The sequence below is a fragment of the Haemaphysalis longicornis genome, unplaced genomic scaffold (genome assembly GCF_048455015.1).
Source record: "Haemaphysalis longicornis isolate Haplotype H1 unplaced genomic scaffold, Haemaphysalis longicornis Haplotype H1 scaffold_35, whole genome shotgun sequence".
Taxonomy (NCBI): domain Eukaryota; kingdom Metazoa; phylum Arthropoda; class Arachnida; order Ixodida; family Ixodidae; genus Haemaphysalis; species Haemaphysalis longicornis.
The window spans coordinates 2083991-2101232 of record NW_027526352.1 but is presented as its reverse complement, the minus strand read 5'-3'; positions in this window follow the sequence as shown (position 1 = coordinate 2101232).

Genomic DNA, 17242 nt, shown 5'->3' with positions numbered 1-17242 from the left:
GGGAAATTGAGTTTAACGAGGTTGCGGACATGAAAGCTGGCAGTGCTCATGGGGGTCGTAGCAGTAAAGTCGCCGCATGACGTTATGCTGTTTTTGCTATGTTGATGTTATAAACCGCATGGTATTTATATGGGTCATACGCTTCAAACAAGGCTCCAGCTTAAGGTCGTTGCTCTCTCTTCCCTGTGTTACACTTTGTAGTCATTCTTTTTGTTTGCAGAAATGATTAGAAACTTGCTAGTGTAATTTTAGAACCAATTTCCTGTGAAGGAAATGCTGCCTTGTTCCTGCTAAAGGATATACACTCTTTTGGCTACACACATCATAAGACAAGATAGCAACGCAATACTCTACAGAGCCCGTGCAAAAGATGCTGCCTGACATTGGTCTGACCCACAGAATTGACAATAACAGCTGGCCAGGACTGATCCCCAGCAAAGGTTCTGGCTCGCTCATGCCTCTAAACTTCACAACAGTCAATGAAACCTTCCTACACAGGCTGCGGCTTGGAGTAGCATTGACCTAAAAGTATCTGCAAACAATCGGACGCGAGGACAGCTTAGACTGCCTTCTGTTTAATGCTGTACAGAGAAAATTTATCATTTCCATTGTGTTTGACCAAGGTATACTGGTGGGTGAAAAGACCTTGAAGCAGCCTTACTGCGCTTGAATTCTTACCCTCTGTTTGAACGAAAGATTTTGTTGACGTGGGCGAACGCGAACAAGCCAGATCGAGATGTCAAATCGCTGCTTGTCCTGTCTGGACTCTTAGGTCTAGGTGGTGAAATTTCACAAACTGCGGAACATTTTTTAAGGGCGGTAAATAAGTTATGTGAATTATACAGTGATTAGTCTGTCTCTGCGCCGCATTGCTAGTTATACTCATGATTTACCAGCGCAAATTACACGGGACGAGAGAGGAGTACACAACACGAGCGCTACTAACAACTTAAGGTTATACACACTCTAAGAAATCGGGGGAGCAGTTGAAGAGTCCAACCGTCATTGTACTCTTGCAAGCGTTGCTGGACTCCCCTCGAAAGCTGCGGGGAGTTGGATGCAATGCTCGCTCCCCATGAGGAGGAGAGCAAAACTGACCGCGTACTCTGCTCGTGCGCGGCGGAGTGCAGCCCCAGTTCTGCTCCCGCACCAGTGAAGAGTAAACCTGCGCATCGTCTCCCATCTCCAGTACTAAGAGTAGAATTGCAATTTCATTCTTGTCCAGTGCGGGAGTAAGCATGGAGATGCACTCCTGCCATCTGCGCACACCAACTCATCAGCGATGTTTTATTTGCATACGAATATATTATATAAAGCGGTTGTGTAAAAGCGCCCGATTACTTCTGCCGCGCATTCTAAACGTGCAAGAATATGAATTCGTGTAACGATTGCTCGCAGCGTTCAGTGGCGGCAGGCGGCAAACCGAAGGAACTAATCTACGGACCGCTGCAGACGGTCGCTTTGAAAGAGTTTGATAGACGTACGCTTGTCCCGCGCCTAGTCGAACTAAAAAAAAACGGATTGTAAATCTGAGATCGATTGAGAAAAATGGTGTTGCAAGAAGTGAAGTCCGCGCTCTTCTGATAGCTCAAGCTGCAAGCGCAACACAAACCCGACCCAACAACCGTGGCTAGTGTCGCCGAGATAGGCATGTACATACGATAGCTTTTATTAGGTTAAATAAAGGAAATCCGTATACATAACTGGTATTAACAGCAATATGGGGCCTATCTGCAAGATCGGAGTGTGAGGAACAGGCGATACCACTGCGAGGGCATCTCAAATACACCCTCTACGGTGAAAACTATCTCGTCGGCTGACGAGCGACGATAAAAGCGTACACACCGATCGGTTGCTGGAACTCAAGCGTCTTTGTTAAGCAAAGAGAAATGAGGACCCCCCCCCCCCGCGGCGGCGCAGGCGTGGATCACGATACGTAACGCGTCATACATCCGGGGGATCAGGTAACGCGAACCGCCCGAGCAAGCGTGAGAAAGGCACCTTCAGCGAGCCACGAAGTGCGCGTGTTCTGCAAAAACCTACACAGGCGGTGAACCCGCCAAGGCCGGACGGCCGACTTACAGGCCGCGCCAGACCGTGATGTCAATGTGCTACGAACGAAGTGGGCTTTCAAGCAGACGCTTCGTGCAACATGGGAAGTTGGACCTGCCCTTATCGTCATACTTGCTTCGACACAGTATACGACGCGTGTTGGCTAACTGCTGGCCGCTTGTGCGTCAGCGCGACATCATGCACACGCGAGCAAGTCGTATATTCGTTCATTCGTACGTGCGTGCGTGGCACTAGTTTTTCTTTCGGACGAACATCACAGCGGCGACAGCGCTGAGGCCGATTTCGGAACCATGCCCACTGTGTAGCGATGCGCGCGCTATGGCCGGACTGTATCCGCGGCTGTCGCAGGCTTCGCGCCTTGAGCGTGGGATCTTTCGCAGCTATTACGACCTTGGATTTATCTACCGGACGAAGAACCGCTGGCGGGAAGTAGAGGTAAGCCATTAGTTTACCTCGTATTCTTGTCTTGTGTATTTAACGAAGCAGAGTTACTCTCGGTACTTCGGTCCGCGGAAGCGGTTAGTCCTAACGTTTTCGTGACTGATTTTGACCGTTGCTTAGTTTTGAAGGGCGGCTTTTGTACCCGTGTGCTAACAGCGTCGATTCTTGCACCGTTTCAATCCCTTTGATTCGTGAAGTGTTGGTATCCTTGCGGAATGTTTTCGCAGGTAGGAAGTATGGTCGCGCGAGTAGTCGCAGCGCTACGCTGTACTCTTAGCTCGGCGGCTAGGGTTAGAGTGGCGGCCGTGCAGTAGCTGTGGCTACCTGCGCGGCTCCAAAGAATTGCGTACAATAGGCTGAGTGATAGGAGCGCGTCTAGCGCGTGGTAGTCACTAAATTACAATAATTTTAGTGACCGCCGCGCGTACAGCAGCAGATTGAAATGCTGTTCAGACAAGTTTTTTTACGTTTTGCTTGAGGGCAGGATGGACGGAAATGGGACTTTTCGGGGCGTACTCACTGCACTGTTAAGGGGTAATTACATGCGTCTAAGGCGATGAGCGACGCGAGAAACCTCACTCAGTGTGTACGGCAAACAGGTATTGTGTGCGACACAGACAAGCGAAAATTTTTTACACAGGCCGCTGACGGCGGCGACAGCGGCAGGCGACGGGCCGTCGCCGTCGCGGGTTTATTCCTGGACAGAAGCAGCCCACAAGCGAGCGGCAGCAACGACGACGAAGGGCATTGGCTGCAATGCATTACTTTTTTTCGTTTGTCGCTGTCGCCCACACTGTTTGTTGTACCCATTACATTACTTTTTTCGCGTCGGTTGTCGCCGTCGCTCGAGCGTTCGAGAGTTCTGATCGTTCAATAACGAGCCTATTGGTTCTCATCAAATGTTGCGATCTGCAGCGTGCATGCAACGAAGCGTACTCGAGAATGAAGAAAACAGTAGCTATATGACCCATTAGCAACTTTTCCACGCTAGTCTTGTGAACGTATAATTGGCCCTACGTTGCAGTCGGCTGGGGACAAAATCCAATACAAATTATTCAGGGATTATACCCTTACAAAAAGAGTTATGTTTCCTTAAATTTTGTGCAATGTTTTTATACCGGGAACGATAGCGGGGTAAACAGTTGAAGCTACGGACACGTAAGCACTAATGGGTTTGGGGCGCAGTGCGTAGGCAGACAGCTGTAGGGCGCGCTGTCTGACATGACATTGGCCAAGTGGTACAATGAGCGTGGTGGCATCCAAGGTCACCACATCCGCATCTCGACTGGTTACTGCGCCAAGCAGTATGGCATTCCAATACGGGTTCAGTGCGTGCTCTCGGCGCAAAAACTAATCTATCACCCAATAAACTTCATTTAACGTTGTCAAACTCGTTAATATTTTTTTCATTGTAGAACTTATCTTTGCTGTCCCCCTCTTTCTGTCTATGTAGGAACCAGGGGAAGACGCTACTTGCCCGAAGATTTTTTTTTTTGAGAGAGAGGGAGAGATCCCCGAGGCGTCAGCAGCAGTGGCCGTCGCATTCAAGACACTTCTCCTCACACCCTTGGACATCGTGGATGGGTTCCCACTGCTGCTGTCTGTGTTTTGGCCGTTCATTGTGTAATACGCTTCAAAGGCGAAGCGCACCTTCTTGCTTCTGTAGACGTTACTTTGGCTCAAGCACGGTGCCCTGGTCGGTACTGTTCTGAAGGCCGCCACCAACATTATGAAGCAGTCAGCTCGAACGTGTTTGTTTTTAATACCAAGTTATGCCTTTATAAATCTTACTAATAGCGCATCCTCATTTGAGAACCACCCTCTTAAAAAACCCAGTGGGAATGTTTCCTGCGGTTTCCTATTGTACCACCAAAATATATCTGTTGCAAAGTTGCCGTGTAAATGGCTTTGTATCTTTGTGTTGATTGCACCTTGTAATGCGTTAATAGTAATCCACGCTGAATTGTTTTAGTCCCAGATTTTTCTTTCGCAAAATTTATTTGTAAATATTTTTTGTGTGCTAAATAAGAGCTGGCTTTTCCAGTTCATGTGAAGCACTCACTGATGTACTAAGGCCATTTTGTTTTAGGTTAATACTGTTAACTATTCTCCCACTGCTGTATTTCTACTGACGCTTTTCGTGCTAATGCCAGTACGTTTTTATTTGTGGAAGTTAATGTCATTTTTATCGTCATAATTTAATGTTTGTATTTCAGTGTTTTCAATTGCTTTGCTGCATTTTTATTTGTGAATTTTTCTTGGATGTATCCTAAATAGGCGCTACGTCTCCTGTGTGCATGTGGAGTAGGAACCGTGTTTATGCCGTGATATTTTTTTCCCAATAAATTGCATTTTGTGTTAAATTGCAGAATGAACCGATTGTTGTGGTATTTTGAAAAATAAAGTCTGAGCTTGTTTTTTCTTCTTTTCCATGTTTCAAAATAGCTTGTCCTGTTTTGTTTGCTTGAAACTGCCTATAGTACCATCGTGGGGAAGGGGGGGTCTAGTAGCAGGCGGAGCGAAAGCACGCTGCCTCGCGGGGAATAGCAGAACGCTCTTGAGGCGTAACGAGATGCTTTCCAAGAGAGAGTAGTAGTACCCGTCTGCAGTATCCGGGAACGCCGCCAATAGAGCTTATTTACGCCTAAAGGGAGTGACGGAACGCTGCCTTGGAGATGGCATTGCAATTCCCACACAGGGTTCAAGTACTCCGCTTCGAAAGCAGCAAGTAAATCCCACGGGGAGTGTTTCGCCTCTCGTTCGGCCGCCACGCGCTACTCCTCGGAAGAGTCGCCCAATGCTTCCAAAGGGAGTGAAATATGGGACAAAAGTTTTTACTCCTAGACAGAGTGCCCAGCACTCCTCGAGTTCTTAGAGTGCATGCTTTAAGTGTACAAAGTTCATTGGTTGATATCGCTGTTATTTCTCATACCCTCAGTATTCAGTGCCTTCCTTGCCCCAGTGGGATTTAAGTAGCTGGACCAAGTTCAATTTCTCAGGCTGGCCTTTTCTCCTTTCAAAAATATTTTACTCTCTCTACCTCTCTATTGCCAGCATTCCAGGTACTTCTGACGGTTTACTAAGATTCGTAACGGTCAACATGGGATAAAAATTTCTTTGTGACTACTTTCATTGCTAAAGTTCACTGCACTCAATGTACAAGGATGTTTGGCGCACAATAGTAATTTAGACTGCAGACAGCCTACACACAACCTACAGTTCTTAAAGCCCACTGTCATGAAGTGCCCGTGGACGAAGAGGAAGAGAAGACCGAGCGCGCGGCTGCAACGAGTGCGTGCAGAAAAATCGAACCAGGGCGGTGATCAGGGGACGCCTGTGACGCGCTGGGCTTGAGAGCGCGGCACTGTGATCGTTTCGGGGAAGACCCGGAGCGCAACCGCTGCTGTTCCCGAGAGCCGTCCGCCGCTGATCCCGACAACCCGTGGGCTGGCCGTGCCGGGAGCTGGTGACGCGCTGGGCGAGAGAGCGCGGGTCCGGATTCACCTGGAGGTGGAACCCTCCGCTCACACCCGCTGCTACGCCCTCGAGCCGTGACTCATCGGAAAGGTCGACGATGCCTGCCCGACGTCCCGCGCCTGGTTACGACGGGGCCTAGAGCCGGTCATCGAGCCAGCCTCGCCGTGACTTCCTCGTCGACTCCGCACGCATCGGGACTTCAACACCCCGAGGGGCTGCGACAAAACCCCGTAGGACGTTTGCTTTCTTTATTGCGGACATTTTGCCGTTAGCTTCTTGTTTTTCGTAACGCTTATATCTTTAGCCTCGCATCCTTGCTTCCGTGCCCTATCTTCTGCTTCCTTCGTGTCATGCATAAAGCAACGTTTACTCGCGCACGCACTGGCCACTGACTCGTGACTTTCACGCCAATCCTGGGCCCATTCATTACACCCACATCGAAATCTTTCCCCGGACTCGTTTTTGCCTTCACTTCGATGGGTTGATTTTGTGACCATGTGCGACCACAAACGGGTTAATCATCCGAACATGCTGGAAGGGATGTTTTTGTACACTCCTAATTAACGTCCGTACATTATAGCATTCGTGCTGGTTCTTCCTTTTTATCTCTTGACACCCAGTGCAACCAATGGGCCAGTGGAAGCTGCGGATTGTCATGTGTTTCCAGTACATAATAGTGCATTCTGCTTGTTGCCAAAGCCAACTGTAGAAAAGGTCTTAAGCCCTAATGCAGTGCTGGCGATGGTATTTTGGGGGCTATGAAAGCCAAACGTACTGGTTGTCGATCAAATAAAGTGAGTCAATTTTAAACGTTTGTTCCTAGTGCCTGGTGTGTTTTCTTGGAGGTTGTGTGTTTGCTTAGTCCTTTTGGGAACAGTAGGGCATATATGGCTCATGTGTAGGCCATGAGACTAATCAGCATTTCAACGTTCATGGGATAGTCACAAATTGTACAGCTGGTGGGGGAAAGGATATAACTATTAAATTTTCGATTTTCTTGCAACATGTCACTAGCACACAAAAATTATGTTTTAGAATTTAGCTTCAGTTCCTCTTATCACAATTCTGCCATTGTGCCCATTATGAAATGAATAATTATTCAAGAAGAGTTATACAATGTCAAAAATGTTTCATTTATATGTTGCTAGTGTTCAACCCAAAAGATAAGTTCGTAGTATAATGTTTTGAAGCAGCACCATGATTATGAGGCATGACATGGGGTATGGCAATGAATAAACTTACACCACTTGGAAGTGTTCATTCAGCAGCAAGATCGCTTGCTCACATACAGCTGTGTTTTCCGCCTCCTTCTGGTATGGCCAGGAAACCTGCTTCCTCGTGTTCAGTAGGGAAACACCTCAGCCTAGGGCTGCTACTTTGGATTGGTATTAGTATTAACACTAAATACATTTATGCTCTTAAATTTCGCATAAGTTTTTACGAGAGCCCTTCCATATGCATCGATTGACTGGTTAGGTCTAGCTGGCCAGGTTGGACATGAGCTCCTTATTTTCGTAGCTCAGCACCTTTCTCAAAAGCTCATTGAGGTAATTTTAGTTTCAAAATGAGGAACCGACAAATTCATTTACCCCCCCCCCCCCAAGCCACGTTTTAAGAACGGTATGTCTTATATTCTTATAAATGAGCTGCCTGCTAAATACTGTTTCCTTTATGTCTGTTCGAAGAATACCCAGAGCACGAGCATGTGCGGCCAATCTTTACCCAAAGAACATTGGCCAGCCCTTTTCCCCCCGGCCAATCTTCGGCCAAAGTGTCTGGCCCTTAGTACAAAATGGTCCTTAGCATGTAAGGCTGGAGCTTGGCTGTCATTCATTGGCCAATCTGCTTTGGCCGCTAATACCATTGGCTCACCGCCCATTGGCCGAATACGTATGGCCTACAATTCGCCAAAGTATGGCCTACCATTGGCCAAAGAAGTATGGCCTACTATTGGTCAAGCATGTATGGCCGACCATTGTCCAAGCACGTATGGCCTACCATTGGCCAATTATGTATGGCCTACCATTGGCCAGATTCAGGTCATTCTATGCAGGCTAAAGGAAGCCCGCCCAAGGCAACTGCCATGCATATCCTGGAGCAGGCCGCTAACCTTGGCCCTGCTAATGGCACACAGGTGTTAGACAAATGAAACACAAACCAGTCAGTTTTGTGTCTATATTTGTCCTTACGCAATGCATGCAATTTCCTTTTGTTGGCTTTCAGTGCACTTAGATGGAATTCGCGGAGTATATTTAACAATTTCTTCATAATCAGCATCGTCCAGCATCGTGCTTATTTATATTGCCTTTCTATCTCTCTCTTCGTCTTTTCTTGCATTGTTTTCCCATGAATTCTTCACAATGGCTGCCCCGATTCCCTTGTCGGTTTCTTGGTCTGGCTTTGATGGTCCTGAAAATGAAAACGAAACAATTACGAAACAAACAAATGAAATCAAAGCAATAAACAGACCTGCCAACTTTCCCTGACTGTTTGCGGGGACCCTTGAATTTAAACCCCATCACTATTGCACAAATGATATCTCGAATTTCCCGAAAAGTGGCCGCCACAGCACAGAGGTTTTTTTTTATTGACGCGTACACGTTCTTTAAAAAAAAATGGCCGCCACAGAACAGAGGATTTTTTTTTGTCACGCGCGCACGTTAATTTTCGCTGCTGCGACAGTTGCGGTGCTGCGAATGAGCACTCATCACCATACTTAAACATTGTAACCATAATATACAGTACCAATAAGTGCAACTAGGTGCTGCTCGAATGGTGTTTATGGCTTAGAAAAGCTTCCCACGGGACGCGCTCACCACAGTACTCCCTAAAAGTGTTAAAATAAGTATAACAACGACTGGGTCTATCTGTTGTAGCTAACGTTGAACGCATATTATCGGCAGAAATATTATCGGCAGAAATATTCAATTTCGATGGGGAGTGTGGGCAAACATGCGCTATAATGGCAGTGCCGATTGAGGCGGCCGTGTGTGCGTAAATGTGTGCTTTACTAATGGTGGAGAGTCACTCAACCAGGCAATGTCTTGAGCACATGCATTCTGAGCAGTTTTGAAAGCATGAGAAGCCCGCAATTGCTACCGTAAAAGTTCGAGCAAGTGCTCCCCTGCACGCAAGTCGAGATCCCCGGCAAAGTTGGGAGGGAGCGATATCCCGAAACGCCAAAATTCAAGATGGCAGCAACGATCCTTCACCAGAAAAAAAATACAGGATGCACATGCACCTAACATTTCACCAATGTTAGTCATCGATTTCAAAACTACGGAGACGGTTTCACCGAGTCAGTTTCAAAGAAAAAGTCGCAGAATTTCTCTTGAAGTCCGCCCCAGTCCCATGCCCTGACAGTAAACCATGCAGGCTGCCTTCCTGCGAACCATCCCATGCATTCCTTATACCATAGCTACCAAAGGACCGTGCAAGACCATCTTCTGGTACGAAAGTCCATGCCTCGGCAACAAATTCCAGCACAAATGTTCCGCCAAGATAAACCGACACCATTAAAGGAAAATCGACAAATTGCGAGTAGTTCTCGGGCTATCAGCCAGCTAACCACGATTAAATTGGATAAATTGGACTGGCTGTGGCACGCCAGTGTTGCCTGGGTGTGGTGGATTTCAGGGTGTGGACAGTGTGGAGCGAAGGAGGAATGACCCTATCCCAGAACGGTGACAGAATTTGAAATTAGCAGTTAATTTAGGGTAGCCCTTGCACGGGTGGGGGAGCTGCTGAATTTTTCGGTAGGTACCTCCACAAACAAAGACGTTTTGCGCTCTCCACAACAAGAACCAGGAGTAGAGTTTCTCATAATTAAAGAAAAAATCAGCTTAAAATAAACACCCTTACCCCATTCTGATGTCAGTTTCCAGTGTTGGTAATTTCTAAAATGCTGAACTAAAATTACAACCTACCGCCCATCACTGCAGTCTCCCCTATTTTCATGTTGCTAAGTGGGCAGGTCTAAATAAGCACAGCCTAAGCAGTTTCACTGTATTGCGCATGAAGTTTTGCCTCATGCACACCTAACCTAATCTAACCTAACCTAAACAAACAACTGCGAGGCCTGGAACCGTCGGTTTAGTAGCTTAGTCGGACACAGCCATCTAAGTGTCTTGAAGGTCGTAGAAGCTGTACGCTGCAAGGTTTTATCACAATCGGTGAAAATTGCACAAAAAGCCGTTAGAGCTCCTCCAAAGAAACGCACAGCGTCTTCCCGGGTCTAGGAGATTTCGGTGCAGGAAACCTCGGTGCAGGACGTTTCGGTGCGGACATTGCGGTGTACGCAAATTTCGGTGTACGGACATATCGGTGCACGGACATATCGGTGAACAGACGTTTAGGTGCAGGGACGTTTCCGTGCGCAAACATTTCGGCGACTGAACTACATGGGTGCTTGTATGGGTGTTTGTATAAAACAGCTTAAAATTTTTATTTTCGCTTAACATGGGTTATGGAAAGCAATCTAGGGCAGGGATTGCATTTTATATTGATGCCGTGTTAGGGTTTTCAAGGTATTTTTAGAAACTAAACTTTTGTATATCTTTGTTTAATACCTCGGCCACGTAACACCTGTTATGCCCGGTAATTAAATTCTTTCGCACATGTTTTGTTAAATTTACGACGAGACGAGACTCTTTCTTGGGGAATGCAAATCAGCTAAGACAATAAACCGGTGTCTACGATGGCTAACGCATGTTTTGTGTAATTTTTTTCTACACAAAATGCACTCTCACTATTCGAAATTTAACAAGCATTCGTTTGCCCCCCACAATGCAGACAATCTTATGAAGAGTTTATTTAGGCTGAGCTGTCATGCTAAAATGAATTTCGAGACACTGTTCTCCCCAGCTTTTTTTTACCGACAAGTATGGGATATTGTTGCGGAGGAAAAATGGGCCCTTTGAAAACAGCTGCCGCTTCTATATCTCCTTAATGATTATCAAGCACACGGGTTGTGCTTACAAATACCACCCATTCTGTTCGGTCAAACCAACCTTCGTTTTAAATTTACAGGCATAATTTAATCTAGTTTTAATTCTCTGTCCCCTCCCCTCTCTTTAAGTTTTAATCGTCCCCAGATTTCTTTTTCTGTCAGATTAGGTATGTTCTTTTTCCGGTGAAAATCTTACAGGCATAGAGGAGGTCGCGGTCTCCGAAGCGTCACCGCATTGATGCAAGAAAAAGCGATACATTCAGCATGAGCTCACAACCTCTCTAGTGCACAACAAAAAGCCACCCTGTCCTGTCTAACTCTCGTTCTTTTTGTGCCGTGTTTTCGCGCGCTGGATTGTCAATCATGAACTTTCACCAACTCGCCCAAATCACAGTCCTCTTGCACCCGAAAAGCCGCTGAGGACACAATGACCAGGATCGTTGGCGCCTGTCACCCCCATCCAGGAACAAGCTTGCTGGCCGCACTCTTCTGCGCGTCGCGGTCACACCGAAGGCGCCCGTCTCCAGCATCGCTCTTTGTTTGCTTTCGGTAGTCCCTTCCGCAATTACCTCTTCAAGTTTCGCACGCCACGTACACTCCAGACATTCCTCCCTTTCTTTCATTGTAAGAGGGGAAAATTTTGAATAGGCTTGTTTGGCGAGGGCCGCGACAGTCGTGTTGAAGTTTTGGATGTCGGTTTTAGACTTTGGAGAAGCACAAGTGACACCCCCCTCTCTCTACAAGGAGGCTGGTACCAGGCGATGCTCAACCACCCCCCCTCTCGTAACCCCAAAACTTTAGCGATGCCCCTGTAAATACGACTGTTGATAAGCTTATAAATAGAACCGACACCGAACGCAACGAAGACGAGATTAATACAGAAAAGAAGGATGAGTAAATGCACACGCGCTTAAGCTACCTTGTTTCCTTTCTTTCTTTCGCTGCAGCTTTGCTGTGGGTAGGGGGGTTGGGTGAGGCAGGAGATATAGGAAGGCACTAGAGGCAGCAACGTCTGGCAGCGTTTGGTGAAGTGAAATGACAGCACTTCGGTAACACTTGAATTGAAGTGCTAGGGTTCTTCACATGGATGGTTAAATAAAAAGAAGGCGGAACGGAAGTAAATTACAACGTTAATTTTTCACATCTACTATCGAAATGGGGCTTTACATGCTGATGTTGCGCCTCTATTTACCATTAGTTTCCGCGCAGCGTGGCCCAAACCCAACCCTTGAACGCAATGTCATATCATCCGATGAAAACAAATATTAAAGCTAAAGCTTTAAAATAATTTCTTATACATCTCGTGCATCGAAATGGCTGCACCGAGACATCCTGCACCGAAGTTTTCTGCTGATATAATAATGTTAATAATAATAATAGGTAATCAATCAATCAATCAATGGAGTGGGCACGGGAGCAGTGCTTACGGCATGGCTCCAAAACAACCCGTTTTTCTGCTGCAGGCTTTGCTTGCTGCCTTCTTCGTCGCCCCGTTATCGGCTTCGCCTGTGGATCACGGCCGACTATCTACGCCTCTGCTCACGCCTTGCCCGGATCGTCTCTACCACGACTGCGCGCCGCTGGTGGACGGAACGGCTACTGCGCAGTCAATCTACGCATCACCAGCCCAATCGACAACCTCCAGGCCCCCTGCCTCCAACATAAATAGCCGGCTCGGCTTCTGGAACTTCAGTGGGCACGGGAGCAGTGCTTGCGGCATGGCTCCAAAACAACCCGTTTTTCTGCTGCAGGTGTGTAATCAATATTCCCTACATACTAAAAAAAATGATGACGTATGTTTGCTAGTGTTCCCGTGCCCACGGACATTGCGTAGCATTGTGTGCGACTGTATTTCTATGTCTTTTTTATTATTGCGCTCTGGAGACGTCGAGAGCAACCCTGGCCCTGACACTCGGTCGAAAACACTTTTGCAAACTGAATCATTACCAGATAATCCCGGTGAACAAATGAAAGTTATGTTTGAATTTTTGAAAGACCTGCATGCACGTGCTGTGCAAAGTTCGAAGTGTCAGGGGGATCTTGCTACCGACGTAAAGGAAATTAAAACCTGTCAGAAAAGCATTGAAGGTGAAATGGCTAGTATAAACAGCAGACTTGATGCACTGGAAAAGAAATCGGGAACATTTGAACACTTCGGGCAGGAGCTTTCACGTATGGAAGCCTCTGTCGAACAACTTGCAACTGCAAACACCACTTTAACATCCCGCTTGGACGAGCTCGAGGACAGATCGCGGCGTGATAATTTAATCTTCCATGGTATCGCTGATTCCAAAGAAAGTTGGGAGCAGACTGAATTAAAACTACTGACAGCACTAACACAAGTTATTGATTCGTTTCCTACAGGTTCGATTGAACGCGCTCGCCGTCTAGGTACATACTCACCAGGAAAATGCCGTCCAATTATAGCTAAATTTTCTTACTACAAAGTTAAGGAGAAAACCCTGTCTTTTCGTACCGAGCTAAAAAATAACAATATTACTGTGAGTGAAGATTGTTCTCTTGCTACCCGTAATGCCCGCAAAAAATTACTAAACTTCGGTAAAAGTTTCCCTGGGTCACCGAAATTTCAACTACGTCACAACAAACTATTCGTCAACAAAAAATGTTTTATCTACGACGCAACCACCGATAGCGTGCAACAGATTGAGCAGCGTGATGAACCCGTGACCCAGAGCTCAGAGCCTCCGCAGCCCATGACTAGCTAGGAAAGCGCGAGGGGAAGTGGCAAAATATCGCAGTCAACCTCTTCGCCCCAAGTATCTGTCCTTTTTGCCAATGTACGAAGCGTGCTCAACAAACATCACCAGTTATCATCTGCTGTCGACTCTTGTTCAGCTGATATCGTGGCATTAACTGAAACCTGGCTTCACGATCACGTCCGCGACCAAGAAATTTTTGACACCTCATCTGAGTTTAACATATACCGTTGCGACAGGACTGCGCGTCGCGGTGGCGGAGTCCTGTTAGCCATTTCAAAAAATATTTCGTCCTCACCAATACACGTTCGCAGTGATCTGGAAATTATCTGGGTTTCACTAACTCTCAGTCATCATACAATAATTCTTGGCGTCTGCTACCGGCCTCCGTCTTCCTCGCACGATTTTGTTAATGAATTGCACGACGCACTTAACCTGGTTTGCACTTGTTTTCCTACCTCCAAAGTAATCTTAATGGGTGATTTCAATTTTCCTAATATCATGTGGAACACCCAGCCACCATCCCTGTCACCATTCTCAACGCTAGCAAATGACTTCATTGACTTGTGCTCGCTGTTTTCATTATCCCAATTAGTAGCACAGCCTACCAGACGCACATCTAACGTACCGAATATTCTAGACTTAGTTTTAACAAGCAGACCCGATTTTATTTCCTCCATTTCACATCTCCCTGGCGTAAGCGATCATTCCTTACTTACGTTTTCTCTAAATGTAACCAGGCCGAAAGCGAGCATAACCAGGAAAACAATTCACCACTACGGAAAAGCTAACTTTGCCGCCATAAATAACGAATTATCGACATTCATTGACCCCTTTTTTCAAGACTTTGACAATAGATCAGTGGAATCTAACTGGAACATTTTTGCCTGTAAAATAAATGAGCTAATTGACAAGTTCATCCCAAGCCGCACCATCACCTCCAACGCTCATGCGCCATGGTATACCGCTCATATTAAACGCCTATCTAATAAAAAGAAACGTATGTATCGTCGTGCGAAACTTGCCCCTAGTGAAGCACGCTGGACAGCTTGCAAGTTGGCCTCAGACACCTACGTTTCGGCACTCAAGGATGCAAAAAAATAAATTCTTAACTACTGTGCTACCTTCTTTGCTGACAACTAATACACGAAACTTTTGGCGTGTTATTAACCCACCAACCAGCAATTCCATTACGCTTTTTGACTCATTTAAGAACCCTATTCCTGCCAGCGATTGTGCGTCTATCCTTAATGACACCTTCATTAAATATTTTTCGCAACTTCTGACTTGGATCTCCCTATCACGCATCGTTATGATTACGTTATTATGCCTCCCGGGGTCATTGATGTACCTAATTGAAATGTACCTAATAAACTAATTGAAAATCTGCCTAATCACTCCTCGCCCGGTCATGATGGCATCAACGCGAAATTCCTAAAAAATACTAGCGCGTTAAGTTCAATAATATTAACAAGAATTTTTCAGCAATCAATAGACTCGTCATCACTACCGTGTATGTGGAAAATTGGTAAGATAGTCCCAGTTTATAAATCAGGTGACAATACTAACCCCATGAATTACAGACCTATCTCCCTCACAAGTGTGTGTTGTAAATTACTAGAACATGTAATTTTTACAAACGTAGTAAATTTTCTTGAAAGTAACAGTTTCTTGACACCAGCTCAACATGGTTTTCGGAAATCATATTCCTGCGAGACCCAGCTCATATCATTCACACACAAACTGCATTGCATTTTAGATCGTTCTTCGTGTGTTGATTGTATTTTTTTAGATTTTTCGAAAGCCTTCGACAAAGTGTCTCACAAATTACTACTTCATAAACTTCAGCAACTAAATATTGACTCAAATTTATTGAAGTGGATTGAATGCTTTCTAACTAACCGATTGCAGTTTGTTTCAGCCAACGGTCACAACTCTCTACCCGGCCAGGTTCATTCAGGTGTACCACAGGGATCGGTTCTTGGTCCCCTATTATTTCTAATATACATTAATGACCTTCCTTCTCTTGTAAATTCTAACGTACACCTTTTTGCCGATGACTGCGTAATATTTCGGGAAGTACTCACTGATTATGACACTACCACTCTTCAATTTGACCTCAATGTTGTCGCTAACTGGTGTAATTCGTGGCGTATGGAACTAAATATTAACAAATGCAAAGCTATGCGAATATCCCGCTCTAATACCACTACATCTTCTTACTATCTAAACGACACTCCGTTAGAAGCTGTAGAGTCGTATAAGTATTTAGGTGTCCACATAACAAGTAACCTAACCTGGTCCCTGCATATTCAAAATATAATAAACTCCGCTAACCGCATGTTAGGTTACTTACGACGAAACTTTTATAACGCACCGCTAGAGCTTAAATTACTACTGTTCAAAACACTAATTCGACCGAAATTGGAATACGCTACGAGTGTTTGGGACCCTCACCACGCTAATCTAATTAACGCACTTGAATTGGTACAGAACAACTGTGTTCGTTTTATACTATCTAATTATACCCGACGTGCAAGTATAAGTGCCATGAATTCAAACATTGGGCTTCCATCCTTATCATCTCGCCGAAATATTTCTCGCTTAACCTTGTTTCATAAGCTTTATCATCATGTTGCTCTTCGCGATGAACTAATCCCCCGGCCTCTGTACCTTTCTTCTTGCATCGATCATCGCCACAAAGTGGGTTTTCAGCCAAGCAACACGAAATCGTTTTATCAGTCTTTTTTGCCGCTTACATCTCGTGAATGGAACCACCTTCCCGAAGATATTGTTACCATTGCCGATAACCATTTGTTTCGCGCATGCGTAGCAAAGATTGTATATTAGGAGCAACGTCATGTATCTTCGTGTTAGCAATTACACTGTATTTGTATTCTGTATTTCTTTGACTTGTAACCACTCCCCTCTGTAATGCCTCTGGCCCTGAGGGTAAAATAAATAAATAAATAAATAAATAAATAAATTAATAAATAAATAAATAAATAAATAAATAAATAAATAAATAAATAAATAAATAAATAAATAAATAAATAAATAAATAAATAAATAAATAAATAAATAAATAAATAAATAAATAAATAAATAAATAAATAAATCATTTATTTGCGTGCCCAGGAACAGCCGGGGGGGCCTTTGTGCTGGCGCACGGAAACAGAAACACACGAAACATAATGTACACATCTCTCAAATACAAAATAAAATACAAAAAAAACGAAAGGACAGCTTATGTTGAAGTTACGGAATTAAAGTCATTTCAGTGCATGAACTCAAGAATAAAAGACAAATGCAGAATAAGAAAAGTTGGCAGTTACGCCAATACAAACTCACAGACATGTTTGCGAAACAGAGTAGGGCAATCATTAAATATATCAAGGTAATCCGAGTACCGATTGTACCTGCATTGCAGTCGGAACACAGGGCACAAGACACGCAGACAATTGGGGTTGCAAAAGGTATCATGTTTCCTGGTCCACTTTTGCGGCACATAAAGATGAACATGTTGTAGCAGCTCACCACAAGACACTATGCCGTGCATAATTTTAAAGAGGAAGAGAATATCAGC